General features: G+C 35.9%; 1 long non-coding RNA gene across 1 annotated transcript; it reads left to right on the top strand.

The window, feature by feature from the left end:
- Window positions 1-11,314: 11,314 nt before the first annotated feature.
- Window positions 11,315-14,028, top strand: LOC128290308 (uncharacterized). Its single transcript, XR_008280047.1, has 3 exons — window positions 11,315-11,414; window positions 12,195-12,280; window positions 13,771-14,028. It is a non-coding gene; the product is annotated as an uncharacterized LOC128290308 (long non-coding RNA).
- The last annotated feature ends 573 nt before the right edge of the window (window positions 14,029-14,601 follow it).

Here is a 14,601-nt window from a genome sequence, read left to right as displayed (position 1 = left end):
CATTATTAATTAGTGGTGTTGGTATTAAAGGTTCATCAAAGGTAGTTACTAGAAGCCTTGGTGCGAACTTGGAGAAATTGGCGAGAACAATTGTTGTAAGAATTGGAAGTAAGAAAAGATAAGTTAATGCCAAAATTTTAGGGGTTAGTATATGTTAGCTTTAATGTCCAAAGCTTTTGATATAACAACATTTAAAATAAATTTTATATGTATTATATTTCCTAAATCATTTGGTGAAAATATAGTTGAAAATTTTATCAAACATTTTCAAAGCCTTGTAGTATATTAAAAAAAACTTATTTTAAGTGTGTGTTGATTATCTAAATATTTTTTGGGTCAATGCCAAAGTGTTCTAATGTGTTTAAAATGTTTTCAAGGGATTTTGGTATGCAAGTCTCAAGAAATAGGACCATTTGACCTGAGACATGAAAGTTTGAATGAAAAATTCTACTTTAGAGACTTTGGTCTCGAGATAAAGTGAGTCTTACCTTGAGACACAGGCATGCCTCGAGGCATAGACAAATATTGAAGCTAAGGGTGTCTTTAGGGGAGCCAAGTATCAAGACACTTGAGTCATTGTCCCAAGATGTAATAGCTCGATTTTCGGGCTAAGCGAAACAGTAGTTTCGAGACCATGAATCTGACGCAGTAAAAAATATTTTTATTATATTTATATGGTCTATAATTTCACGAAATGATTTTGTGAAAACTTCGTTCGAAAATTTTGACGTTTGGGCACTCAATTTAGCCAAAAGGACTAAATCGTAAAAAGTGCAAAAGTTGAGTTCTACATGTTAAAGGTGTCCAATTGCTATGAGATTTTAAATTAGAGCTCCTTATATGATAATTAAACCATTTGTTAAGTTAGCGGACAAAAATGGACATGGTGAGATAAAATTTTAAAGTTTGACAAAAAGGACATTTTGGTCATTTGGTAAATAAAAGAATAAAAAGGGAAAATCAAGTCAAAATTTTGTCCATCATCTTTTACCTTGGTCATTTGGTAAATAAAAGAATAAAAAGGGAAAATCAAGTCAAAATTTTGTCCATCATCTTTTACCTTGGCCGAATTTCGTAAGGACACCGTAGCTAGGGTTTTTTCAACTTTCAAGCTTGATAGTAAGTGCATTCTAGCCCCCTTTTTAATGTTCTTTACATTTTTGAAGTCCTCGTAACCCGATTTACCTATTGTATGTTTAAGGTGTGATAAACAACTTTTACTAAGTGAGTTTTCATGAAAATACCTAAAAAGGACCTATTTGTAAAAAGTTGTAAAATAGATAGTAAAAATCTAATTTGGTGAAAAATGTGTGCTGATATGAGCATGTATATGGTTTGGCTAGGCTTGGGTAACAAAGAAATTGAATGCGTTTCATTTTACGAGCCTAGAGACTAATTTGTAAAAATGTGAAACTTTAGGGGCAAAAAGGTAACTTTTCCATAATGTGATGTTTGGACTGATTTGAGTAATGTGAATATTAAATAAGTTAAATTTTCTATTGTAGATCAAGAAAAATGAAGTTCGGACCTTGATCGGGGAAAGAATAAGGTGTTTGACGATTAGATCATTTTCTACTATTTTGTACCGAGGTAAGTTCGTATGTAAATAATGCATTATTATTTATGCTTTAATTTTGTTATTATTGTATGAATTGTGATTTACTCTTTGAATGAATTCGAAAAATTTAGACAAGTAAGAAAATCCCGGTTGAACCTTAGGAATAGTTAGGATACAAATGTCATGACATTAGGGTTAGTTGAGATTACGTGTAAGACCATATCTGAGATATGGCATCGATACGAGGCTTCACGTAAGACCATAGCTGGGCTATTGGCATCAATATGAGATTCCATGTAAGACCATATAGGGGATATGACATTGGTATGGTACTATGTGTATGAGATATCTCGAGTATCCTTTAGTATTCCAAGTGGTTTAACGGGAAACTTAACGGCAATGTTTAAGCTGTGAAAGACTATGGTAAGTTGCAAGTTGGTACGGGTACGTACATAAAACTCATGCTTAATGAGCTCGATATGTGATGAACCCTCGGTGCGGTATGATTGAGTAAGTTATGATGTTAAGGTTTTAATAACATCTATGTTAAGTTTGATTATGACATTTTACAATGACATTTATGTTACATTACTTCATGTTAAATTTATGTTAAAGTGTGTATGATGCCTATTATTTGCATAGGAGCTTACTAACCTTTAAAGCTTACTCCCTTTTTTTTCCCCTGTCTTATAGCGTCACCAAGCCAGCTCAGGGATTGAAGACGGTCAGAGATCCATTCACACTATCAAATTATCATTTTGGGTACTCATGATTACATTATTTTGAGTCATGGCATGTATAGGGATTTTGTCATTTTGTTATGTGTCATATTCAATTTGGCCAAATGTTTTGGCTTATAATGGTTAATGATTCATTTTGTATATGGCCATTGGAAGTTGGCTAATATTAATTTTATTGGTCATTGGTATATTTGTGTGATGATGCTTATCATGAAGATGAAATTGGCATGAATGGAAAAGAAAGCATGTGATGTTATTGCATGATAGATGTTAGCATGTCCAAATGATGTATCGATATCTTGTTTGTGGTTGATTTAGTTGTATGTATATGCTTGGATTGGTGTTGCTTGTTGTTGTGTAGGTTGGCGCAAGTACGGGTGGCAAAATGGCTTGGTAAATAGCCTTATTTTTTTCCACACGGGCAGAGACACAGCCGTGTGAAGGACATGGCCTAGGGACATGGGCGTGTGTCCAAGGCGTGTGAAGTCTGCACCTATTTTATGAAAAATTTTAAAAATTAAATTCACCACACGGCCTAGCACACGGGCATGTGACTTGGCTGTGTGACTTCCTTTGGTGCATGATGTCATAAACAGAGAGTTACACGAGTTAGGAACACGGGCGTGTGTGACCACACGGCCTACCCACATGGGCGTGTCCCAAGCCACATGGGCATGTGACCCTGTTTTGATGAAAAATTTACTAAGTGTTGGGTAACTTTCTAAAGTTCTCGATTTAGTCCTGAACTGTTTCTAATGCATGTTTTGGGGCTTCATAGGCTCGTAATAGAGACTTTATGATTGAATGTAAAAAGTTTTAAATTTGCATGGAAATTTACATCTCATTTTTGTATGTATGATTGAGTTTAAGTCTGGTAATGCCTCATATCCTATTTCAGCATCGAATACGAGTAAGCGGTGTTACACGAGACATATGGCTAAATGTCTTGAGACACAGCTTGCCAATGACTATATAAAGGTCATGTTTTTCTTCATGTCTGGAGATAAGGGGTTTATGTTTTGGGACATACTGATGGAGGCTGCATTAAATGCGTGAAACAAATGCTCCCAACAGCTAGAATTCATCCCCAACATCTATAAACGTCCACAAACTTGTTTCTCGGTATAAACATATGTCACACTTCAAATACGGTGAATCCAAAAAGATGAGTAAAGTATGTATGTAAACTGCTTGGTGCATTGTGGTAGCATAATTTGCACCCCTGTTGGCCTAATGGTGAGTCGGAGTATTGGCGTATATTAACGTTAAAGTATTCGACCATGGGCGACATCTAAGGAATTAATTATAGGGTATCTTCAAGTGAAGAAAGAATTTGCACGATGCCTAAGGAAAAGTACAACTTAGAATTTTGGTTGGGCACAATGAGCCTACCAAGTGTGTGAGAATGCTATAGGAGGTTATTGTCTTTAAGGTCACATCATACGTAAGTCATTACCAAAAGTATAGTATACTCGGTTTGCTTGAGCATATCCAAGTTTGTTTTCGTGACAAAATTAGTTGGGAGTCAATTGGTTTGATTTGACCTTTCCCATGATTGGTCAAATCGCAACGAAGATCTAAGTTAGATTTTCTTTACCTTCCCACAGATTTTTATGGGAAAACAAGGAGATTGGATTAGGTAAGCATTGTTACTTGTTAAATTCCACAATAGGGGGATAGAGAGTTTATATCTAGTGAATGGGGAAGACATTCTGGACGACTTTTCTTTCTACTCTACATTCTGGTCCTTCTTTCTAACTAAAATGTTCTTGTCTTATTCGTTAAGGTAGAATTAAGATTCATTTATCCAGTGGATGATTCAACCTTTTGGTAAGTCTTATAGCTCTGTATGTTACAGTTATTGAGGAGTAAGGATGTCAAGGGGTGTAAGAAAAGTAGGGTATGAGTGGAAGGCCTTGTTTGGGGGTCACATGCCATTGATCGATGGTAAACTATCTGTAATGGGGATTCTAATGGAAATTTTATGATCTTTTAAGCAGCTGTTGTTGCTAGTTTGGGATGGACAATTGAAACAGAAGCACTAGACCAAGGTAAATGTGAGTCTTTGGACCTGTCTTATACATGTTTTATTATCATGATTCCTTGTATGATTGTGACACATATGGATAAGTATATCTTCTTGAGGAGTAGTAGTATGTAAGGATGTTTGTGTGTTATTTGTGAAGCATCTACATCTACGAACGTGTATGATGTGTTGCATGAAACTTACGATTTGTGGTAAATGTGTATGGGAAATCATGTGTTGGAAAGTAAGATTCTATTAAGAGTACGAATGAAATATGTGTAAATGTCCCCATTAAGTTATCTGAGTGATGCATGACAAAGTATGGTTGGCGATAAGGGGGTTCGGGTGGAGTGTCGGGAAAGTATGTGATACGATAGTGAACCTCGCAATGTTGCTTTGATAACGTCCATTAGGACAGTAAACATGAAAGCCAATATGGTGAAATGTAGTCTGTCGGGACCATAAACACTAGGTCTGTTGGGAAAGTGAACACAAGAAAAGGCCAGTGTGACAATTATATGAAAAGACCACGTCCGTAAGATATTTTGGAAATGGTGAATGAGCCATAATTGTTACTAGGGTTCCTGGTGTCCCAAGGGTGATGATGGGAAAACCTCAGGTGATGCTGAGTTTAGGCAAACCCATATCATCAAACGTGGCAGCTTACGTGAAGCCTCTGTGGTGAGTCCCCTATAAAGCCTTTGTGGTGATTTATTTGGGAAGCTTGTGACGCCTTTTAGGCATTTTTTGAAAGAGTTTTCGGCAATGTACTTGACTGATGAATCTTCCATAGTAATTTGCTAGGTCAAAAAGAAAGCTTGGCATATATATAATTATGGGTGGTGTAAGTATCCACCAAATTTGGTTCTCACATTTTGTATTGAAGTCATCTGAGTTCTATTGGGTAATCTAAGATATTTCTTTCATCGAACCAAGTTCGTCGTCTGTATCAACCTAAAGATACGATGTAACTAGAGATATGACAGCCGCCAGAGCTGATATAATAATCCGTCAAGAATAGAGTCTGTATTTGAAATTATATTTTAGCATCATAGAGCGTCACTGAGTCTTCGGGACCAATCTTTTCTACTAGGTTGAAGCACTTTCTCAAGAATTCCTTTAATCTCTCAGTTTTCAAGCTCAGCTTGCCCATTCTTCTATGGATGATAGGCAGTCGCTACTTTGTGGTTCACATATTTTTTGAGTAACCACTTAAGCCATTTATTTACAAAGTGAGATCCTTCATCGCTTATTCTAACTCTAGGAGTCCCAAACCTTGTAAATACATGCTTATGTAGGAATCACATGACTACCTTAGCATCATTTGTTGGGTATGCCTCAGCTTCCACCCACTTGGACATGTAGTAACATTCACTAGGATGTACCTGTTACCATAAGAAGAAGGAAACAAGCCTAAAAAATCAATTCCCCAAACGTCAAATAATTCTACCTCTAGGATGCTTGTTAAGGGCATCTCGTTCCTCCTTGATATGTTTCCAGTCCTCCGACATAGATCATAATTTTTCACATATGCGTATGCATCTTTAAACACCGTAGGCAAGAAAAATCCAGCTTGTAAAATTTTTGCTGCAGTGCGGCAACCACCAAAATGTCCCCAACTTGGAGATGAATGATAGTGGTATAGGATCTCGTTTATCTCACTTCTAGCTACACACTTCCTAATTATATGATCTATACATTGCTTAAACAAAAATGACTCATCCCAGAATTAATACCTACTATCAAGAAGGAATTTCTTCCTTTGTTGGTATGTCATTCTAGGAGGCATTATTCCACACGCTAAATAATTTTCAAAATTGGAAAACTAAGGAGTTCCGTGAATTCGACTTACCTCAAAAGTATACTTATCCATGATTTTCAATAATAGGAACAAGTGAGTGAGTGACAAATGGTCTGCTACTTGATTCTCAACTCCTTTTCTGTCTTGAATCTTAAGGTTAAATTCTTGGAGCAAGAGTACCCATCGAATTAACCTTAGTTTAACATATTTCTTTGTGAGTAAGTATTTAATGGTTGAATGATCTGTGAAGACTATGACTTTTGTACCTATAAGATATGAACAAAACCTTTCAAAAGAAAAAACTATTGCAAAAAGTTCTTCTTCAATTACCATGTCATTAAGTTGGGCTCATATCAAAGTTCTTCTTGCATAGTAGATTGGATGAAATATTTTGTTTCTTCTTTGTGCCATCATTACTCCCATAGCAAAATCACTAGCATCACACGTCAACTCAAAAGGAGAGTTCCAATTTGGTGTAACAATTATTAGTGCTAAGATTAACTGAATTTTCAATTCTTCAAAGGCTTCCAAACATGCCTTATTAAACTCAAAAGTTGTGTATTTCTCTAATAAAGTAAACAAGGGCTTGGAAATCTTTGAGAAATCCTTGATAAACCTTCGATAAAAACCAACATGCCCCAAGAAACTTCTAACTCCTTTAACAATGATTGGGGGTGGAACCTTTTCAATTACATCTACCTTTTCTTTGTTGACTTTGATCCCTTTTTTAGATATTTTATGTCCTAAGACAATCCCTTCCTTAACCATAAAGTGGCATTTCTCCTAGTTAAGGACAATGTTTGTCTCCTCACATCTTTTCAGTACTTTAGACAAATTACTTAAACAAATATCATACGAATCACCAAAAACTGAAAATCATCCATGAATACCTCAACAAAATTTTCAACCACATCAGTAAATGTTGCCATCATGCATAATTGAAATGTTGTAGGTGCATTACATAAATTGAAAGACATTTTTCTAAAAGTAAACATACTGTATGTGTAACAGCCCGTCTTTGGGTCAAATCAGAACAGTGGTTTCGGGCCCACAAATCCAAAGTAAAAATATTTATTTTATTGTTTCTTTAAGGTCTACAGCATGATAGAATAATTGTGTAAAAATTTCATTAATAAATTTTATCGATTGAGTGCCTAATTTGACTAGAAGGATTAAATTGCAATAGGTGCAAAATTTGAGTTCTATAGAATAAAGGTAGTAAATTGTTATGAAATTCTAAATTAGAGGTCCTTAAATGGTAATTAGACCATTATACATAGGATGGACAAAAATGGACATGGAGTAGGTAAAATTTAAAAGTTTGAGTGAGGGGTAAATAGGTAATTGGGTAAATAAAGCCAAAAAACTAAATAAAAGATGTCATATTTTTCAATTTCATCCCTGTAACTCCCTTTACCTGTGTTTGACGTTGGAACAGGGTATGAGACATTATCGGATGTAAACACAAGCAAACATACATTCCGAGTTGTAAATTTGACACCAAATTAAAACTCTTTAACAATCAATCACATCATCCCAAAAATGAGCCTACGAGGCCCAAAACATGCTTTGGAAGTGGTTCGGGACTAAACTGAGAACTTTAGAAAATTTTACGACACTTAGAGAATTTTTGCTAAAATAGGGGTCACACGCCTGTGTGGGCAAGCCCTGTGGTCACACACGCCCGTGTCCATAACCTGTGTAACTCTCTGTTTGTCACCCAAGAACAAATTCAAGTCACACGGCCAAGGCACATGCCCATGCCCGAGGCCGTGTCCTTCACACGGCTGAGACACACAGTCGTGTCTCATGCCCGTGTGCTCGATGCTAAACATCTGTTTTGTAACAATTTAGGTGTAAGGGACACACGGCAGGATCACACGTCTATGGGGCTAACCGTGTGTCACACACGGCCTAGACACACGCTCGTGTGTCTACCCGTGTGGACAATAATAAGGCTATTTACCAAGAAATTTGCCACCCTTATTCACACATACACTTACCCCAATTCAAAGGCACAAAACAATATATACTTAGGTACTCGAAACATCCACATTCATGGTTAAAACATATCAACTTTATATCTTTATCTAACATATTCACTACATTTATTAAGCCCTAAATCAAACATACAAATCTCAAATTCATTAGGCTTCATTCAATTACTATCTAGTTACCAAATTATACTCAAATTCCTCATGTCATCAATAGGTCACAATTCCAAACATTGCACAATCATGCCATAAATCACATTTCCAAATATTTCACATTCACCAAGCATACCACGATCATATCACCATAGACATTGACACATATATGAATATACTTAGGCTTACAACCATGTTGCCAATATGAGCCAACTTACATGCCCAAATAGCAAAACAAGCCTTTGACGATTACAAGCCATTACATTGGCTAAAATCACATGACGTATATATCAAAATGATCAAGTCCCTATACAAGCTATAAACTCAAAATACTTGAATTCATCAATACCCAAAATGATAGCTTGATAGTGTAGGATCTCCTGCAATCTCCAACCCGAGCTAGCTTGATAGCACTATAAAACGTGAGAAAGGAAGAGGGTGAGCTATATAGCTTAGTAAGTCCATATGAACATAATAAGAAACTTTTACCAATCATTTACCAGGTCTACAATATAAACACAAAACAAAATAGTATAAATTGCTATAAACTTCATAGTTATAAATTATTCAGTCACATTGTTTGCTATATCAATATGCAAGCATAATTTAACATGTCTTGACTTTAGCCTAACAACCGTAATCTCTCCATTATAATCGATTACCACAATCAGCTAATCATTTCAAACTTCATAATAAACATACACATTAATTATGAGTATTCACTTTTCAAGCATATATTTTAACATCTTTCAATTGTTAAAGCTCATATCTTCCCATACTTCCATAGTCATTTTAATAGGCAATTATGCCAATCATTCCTTTTTCTCATATCTGATAAATCACAATTTGTGTGAATAAAACATGCTATATCATAACTCAATTTGGCCCTGAAGCCGATCACATGATTCTCAACCAAGTTTATCTGAATTTCATATGTTACAAGCATAGGCCAAAAATCACAACGTTTTCACAAAATCATTCTCGTGGAAATCATGAACTCACAATTTCATGAAGTTAATGCATATAGAATTTACGTACATACCTGTACCAATTCGTAATACTTACTTGATTTTTCTTTTCTTTGACATACTCGTTGAATTTCCCATTAAACTACTTGGAATACTAAAGGATACTCGGGAATCTTGTACACATAGTACCATACCAATGCCATATCCCATTTATGGTCTTACATGAAATCTCGTATCAGTGCCAATATCCCAACTATGGTCTTACAAGAAGTCTCATATCGATGCCATAAGCCAGATATGGTCTTACACGTAATCTTAGTAACCCTAATGTCATGACATTTGTATCCTATCTATTCCTAAGGTTCAACGTGGACTTTCTCTATATTGAATCTTTGTCAGCCATTTCCGTAGTATCGTACTCAATAGCATTTACATTTCATTTCAATAATATATCATTTACCACAATTATATCAATTAAGGATTTATACATGTAACGCCCCAATTTTCGGGTTTTCTGTGTTTTTGTGATTTTTAAAATTTGTGTGTGTTCTGGTTGGTTAATATATATATTTTAGTAGGTTAGTAGGCCTTTGGAAGGCCCAAACTTAAGTTAAATCCGTGGTAGTCTTCGGAGTTTTAATTTTATGAACAGGTGATGCAATTGGCGTTTGGGCTTTTAAGAGTAAAGGGTAAAAGATGACACAAAAGGAGTGTGGTGTAGTGGCAAGGTGGCGCCACTTAGGGGACAAGGAAGTGACGCCATAGAGGAAGCAAGGGGTCCAAGGTTCAAGTCTTGGCTCTTGCAATATATTTTTGTTTTTCTTTTCAATAAATCTGGAAGCAAGTAGGTGCACTTTAAAGTTCACTGTGTTGGATTTATGACACAAATGAGTTGATGGCCTAGTGGTTGTGGCGTGAGTTGGCATGTGAGAGGACTTTGGTTCGAATCCCTTGGTACGTAAAGGTTGATTATTTTACTATGTTGGGACGGCAAGAGTTGGTGTTGGTTTTAAACTCTGGTGATGGAGGGATCCCACATCGGGAAGCTAACATAAGAGTAGATGGAGAGCTGGCTTTAAATAGAGCAAACCATGAGGAGAGTAGGCATACCCTTCTTGGCTGATCCCTTTCGCTTTGTGACGTGCTCATTTGGGTTGGGCGTCAGCTAAGAGTGTTTGGAGCGCGGATTAACTGCAGTCTCCTAACAGGTGTGTATTTCTCATTACTCTAGCAGTAGGACGGCTATTTCGAGCCACGATGGACTGAAATGGGCCATGTGGTCCCAATGGGTCCGTAGGCCCAAGTGGATAAGTTATAGAATTACTAAAATACCCTTGTAGGGTAGGACTATCGATTTACCCTTGGAGGGTAAAATGACAATTTTGCCCATCGTGCGTAAATGACTAACTTGTGTGATGATTGGGTTAGTTGACGTGAATTTATGTTAGTTATCATTAATTCGTAAGTCTAATGTGTTAGTGACCGATTGGAGGATTATCGCGTGGGAGATATCGTCATCAATCATCATTAACCAGGTGTGCAAACAACACCCTCCTTAGACTGAATCGGTAAAAGCCGAAATACTGAAACGTTGGTATTTTGTGAACTCGCGAGCGTGCGTGTGACAGCCCTAAAGTGACCCTAGTCGAAAAGCGGTTTCGGGACCGCTAAACCGAGTCACCAAATTATTTGGATGTGATATTTATGGTCTAAAATATGTGAATATGAATGTGCAAAAAATTTAAGCTTCGATTTAGTAAATTGCATGTGAATTTAGTCAAAAGGACTTGTGTGACACTTTTGAAATGTGATAGGCTAATCTACAAGGATCTAATAGTGCATGTAGTCAAAAGGGAGGACTTGCATGTCAATTTTCCCCCCTAACTAGTAGTGGCCGGCCATGAGCATGAGGATGGACAAAATGTTATGGGGTGAAACATGTTGGAAACATGTTGTGTTAGTGGGTTATGGGAGAAAGAAAAGAATAAAGGGTTTGTAATAAAGAAATGAATGGGAAGGGTGATGAGAAAAAAAAAGTTGTCTCATCCATGTTCTTTCCCCCCCCTTTAGCCGTGACTTGAGAAAGAAAGAAAAGAAGAAGTTGGTTCTTCTTGGCCGTGAATTGAAGGAGGAAGAAGAGGGGAAGTTCGGCCAAGGTGATTCTTGGGATTAAGGTATGTTAATGCTCTTTCATTGAAAATCTTTGTATATTTGGAGTGGTCATCAAGTATAGAAGCTAGCTCATGGCAAATGTTTTTGTAAATTTATGAAGATGACATTCGGTCATGGATGGTTGTACTTTTTTGTTGTTTTTGATGCTTTAGTGTATTGAAGGTTGATTATAGATAAGTTGAGCTTGGTAAAAAATTGAATAGATGTGGCTTAATTGCTTAATGACAATCGGCTATGTTGAAGTGAAAATGTTTTGCAAATTGGTTATGGACATTCGGTTAAGGGAGAGTATTTGTGTTAGAAATCAAGATTGGATAGTGAGTTAGGCATGTGATCTTTGTGTTCGATTATTGAATGGAAAACTAAAGGGATGAGGTTACATGTTGAGCTTGTATTCAATAATACAAATGAATTGCTAATGTGAGATGTTATGTATTAATATGTGAATTAAGTGATAATTTATAATCAACTAAGTAGCTACATGGCATTTAGATATATATTATAGTAGCTGATTTTGGATTTGATTCTTATTGTGAATTAGTAGTTGATATGGAGATTAGACCGAATGAAATTTAAAATGTTAAAGAAATTATTTCGCTAAGTGCTAACCTTGTTTATATTAGCGAATGTGTAAATGTATACCATGAAGTGGTTTAGCTTAAAGTGAATCAAGGTTCTTGGAAGGTGAATTGCCGGGGATGGTTTAAGAAATGAATCTAATTTTGTTATGTATGTGATGACATTGCCGAATGTAAATTGAGTTGTTAAATTGGTTGATTTAGTTCACGAGCTCAAGGAATCAATCTTGCATAGCGGGAAGGCGAATATAATTGAATAGCCATTTTGAAATTGATCAACAGTATCCGAGGTAAGTTCTCAAGTGTTTGAACTTTACTTTAGTATACTTAAAGATTGTATAAACTTAGTAGCGAGAAGGATGAATTTATATAGTTTAAGTGCCGAACTAGTCTTGACAGATTTGAGTTACTGCAATGTTATAACTTTGAAAATACACCAAAAATTGTAGAAGGCGAGTTCGAAGTTGAATAAAATATGAAAATGAAGCTTATTGAATCTAGTGTCTTATAAAAGAAACTATGTAAGCAAAGGAATTTCCTATAAAGGTATATTTAAAGTTTTGTGAGACAATGTCGGATTGACTCCAAAATTCCCTGATTTGTTTTTGGAAAATCATTATAATTTGTACAAAAATGGTTATAAGATAAGATTTATATGCTTAGACTCCTTAACGAGTCTAGTTTCAAATGGAATCAAATAGAACACATTATGAATTCTGTACAATGAAAAATTTGATTTGTAGTGAAGAGTGGTCAGATTAGTCAACAGTGAAACAGGGGAAACTTTAAGAAAAATCTGGTATTGATTGGCAAAACCAAAAATTCTGAAAATTTTATGGATGGAAGATATGTGAGTCTATATTCAGGGAAAATTAACGGCAATTGATTTTGAGTTTTGTAGCTCCAGTTATAAACAATTTAGTGACTGTTGCTCAGGAAAACTGCATGTAGTGAATATGTGATTTTGTTGTAAACTTTGATGAAACTATTTGAGTTGCTTATAAGCTATTGCTGAAATTGATGTACAAGAAAAATATGAAATATGTATGAGATGTATATATGTGATAAGGCCTAATGGCCGATGTGATGAATGTGAAAGTGTGTATATGTGTGATAAGGCCTAATGGCCGATGTGATGAATGTGAAAGTGTGTATATGTGTGATAAGGCCTAATGGCCGACGTGATGAATGCGAAAGTGTATATATATATGTGGCAAAGCCGAATGGCTAATGTGAATGTTGAAACATGTGATTAAGTGTACATGAAACTTGGAAATATGTTCCGGGTGAGACCCGATGACTACGTGTGGAGATTATGTCCGGGTACGACCCGATGACTACGTGTGGAGATTATGTCCGGGTAAGACTTCGCAATAAGAATTGCTTATAAATATACGCAATGCGAAAGGTTAAACAGGTATGTACTCCAAGTTTATATGTGAGCTTGATTTGAACTAAATCATAAGGTAGTTATGTGATGCATACGAGAGCAATCCATGAGACTATTCCTATGAGTATGTGACATCGGATCAGTGTGAGAGGTTATGTGAAATCATACAATATATCTATGTCCCATGAGCTCACTTTTATGTGAAAGTTTATCTGCCTATTGTATATGATGAGATGTGCATATTTGGTAAAGGGATGGTATGCCCAAGGAAGAGTGAGATAAAAATACGAATAACTATGTTATAATTTGATTGTTATCTGTTGACACCGCTTGAAACTTACTAAGCATTGAAATGCTTATCTGCTTTACTTTGTTTTCTCTGTTTTATAGATCTCATTTGGAAGCTACAGGCTCGGGGATCGTCAGCAACTAGTCACACTATCACTATCCACTGTTTGGTACTGCTATGTTTTGGAATATCTTATGGCATGTATAGAATAGACTAGTAGTGAGAGGATATTTGGTCATGTACCCATGGATTTTGTGTAAATTTGGATAGCCATGCGAAAATGGCTTATATACGTTTTTAGCATAGTACTATAATCGTGTTGTATGTTGATCATTAAGAAGTATGGAAGTGTTTGGAAACGATTAGCCATTGGAATGGTTAATCATGATCATGATTTGTGCTGTGTATGCAAAAAGGACTAATGGAATCATGGAAACTATGAAATAGGTAAAGTCTACCTCAAAGGCGGATGCTGTCAGCTGCAGTGACTTGGATATGAAAACTCACTAAAAATAGTAAGAATGGAATTAAACAGTGAATAAATTATGTAAGCGAACCTTGGCGAGTCTATTTTCATAGGAGAGTAACGAAACGATCATATGAACAGTATGTTAAGAGATATTTAAGTTTTAGTGAGACAGGGCCAGAACGGTTTCTGGAGTCCCTGTTCCGACTTTGGAAATTCATTGTAAATTAACCAGAGATAATTAGGTGCCATGCCATATATGTATAGATTCCTCCTTGAGTCTAGTTTCTATAGAAATAAATTCCATCAATATTGAAGCCCTGTACAGGGAGATATCCAATTCGTAATGCATGAAGGTCAGTGTAGTCGAACCCTGGAATAGGGGAGACTTTAACTAATAAACTGTACTAATTTGCTCAACCAAAAATTCTAGAAAAAAATCTGTAGATGAATATATGAGTCTAGT

Source organism: Gossypium arboreum, chromosome 3 (genome assembly GCF_025698485.1).
Source record: "Gossypium arboreum isolate Shixiya-1 chromosome 3, ASM2569848v2, whole genome shotgun sequence".
Taxonomy (NCBI): domain Eukaryota; kingdom Viridiplantae; phylum Streptophyta; class Magnoliopsida; order Malvales; family Malvaceae; genus Gossypium; species Gossypium arboreum.
This window is presented reverse-complemented; position numbering and strand designations above follow the sequence as displayed.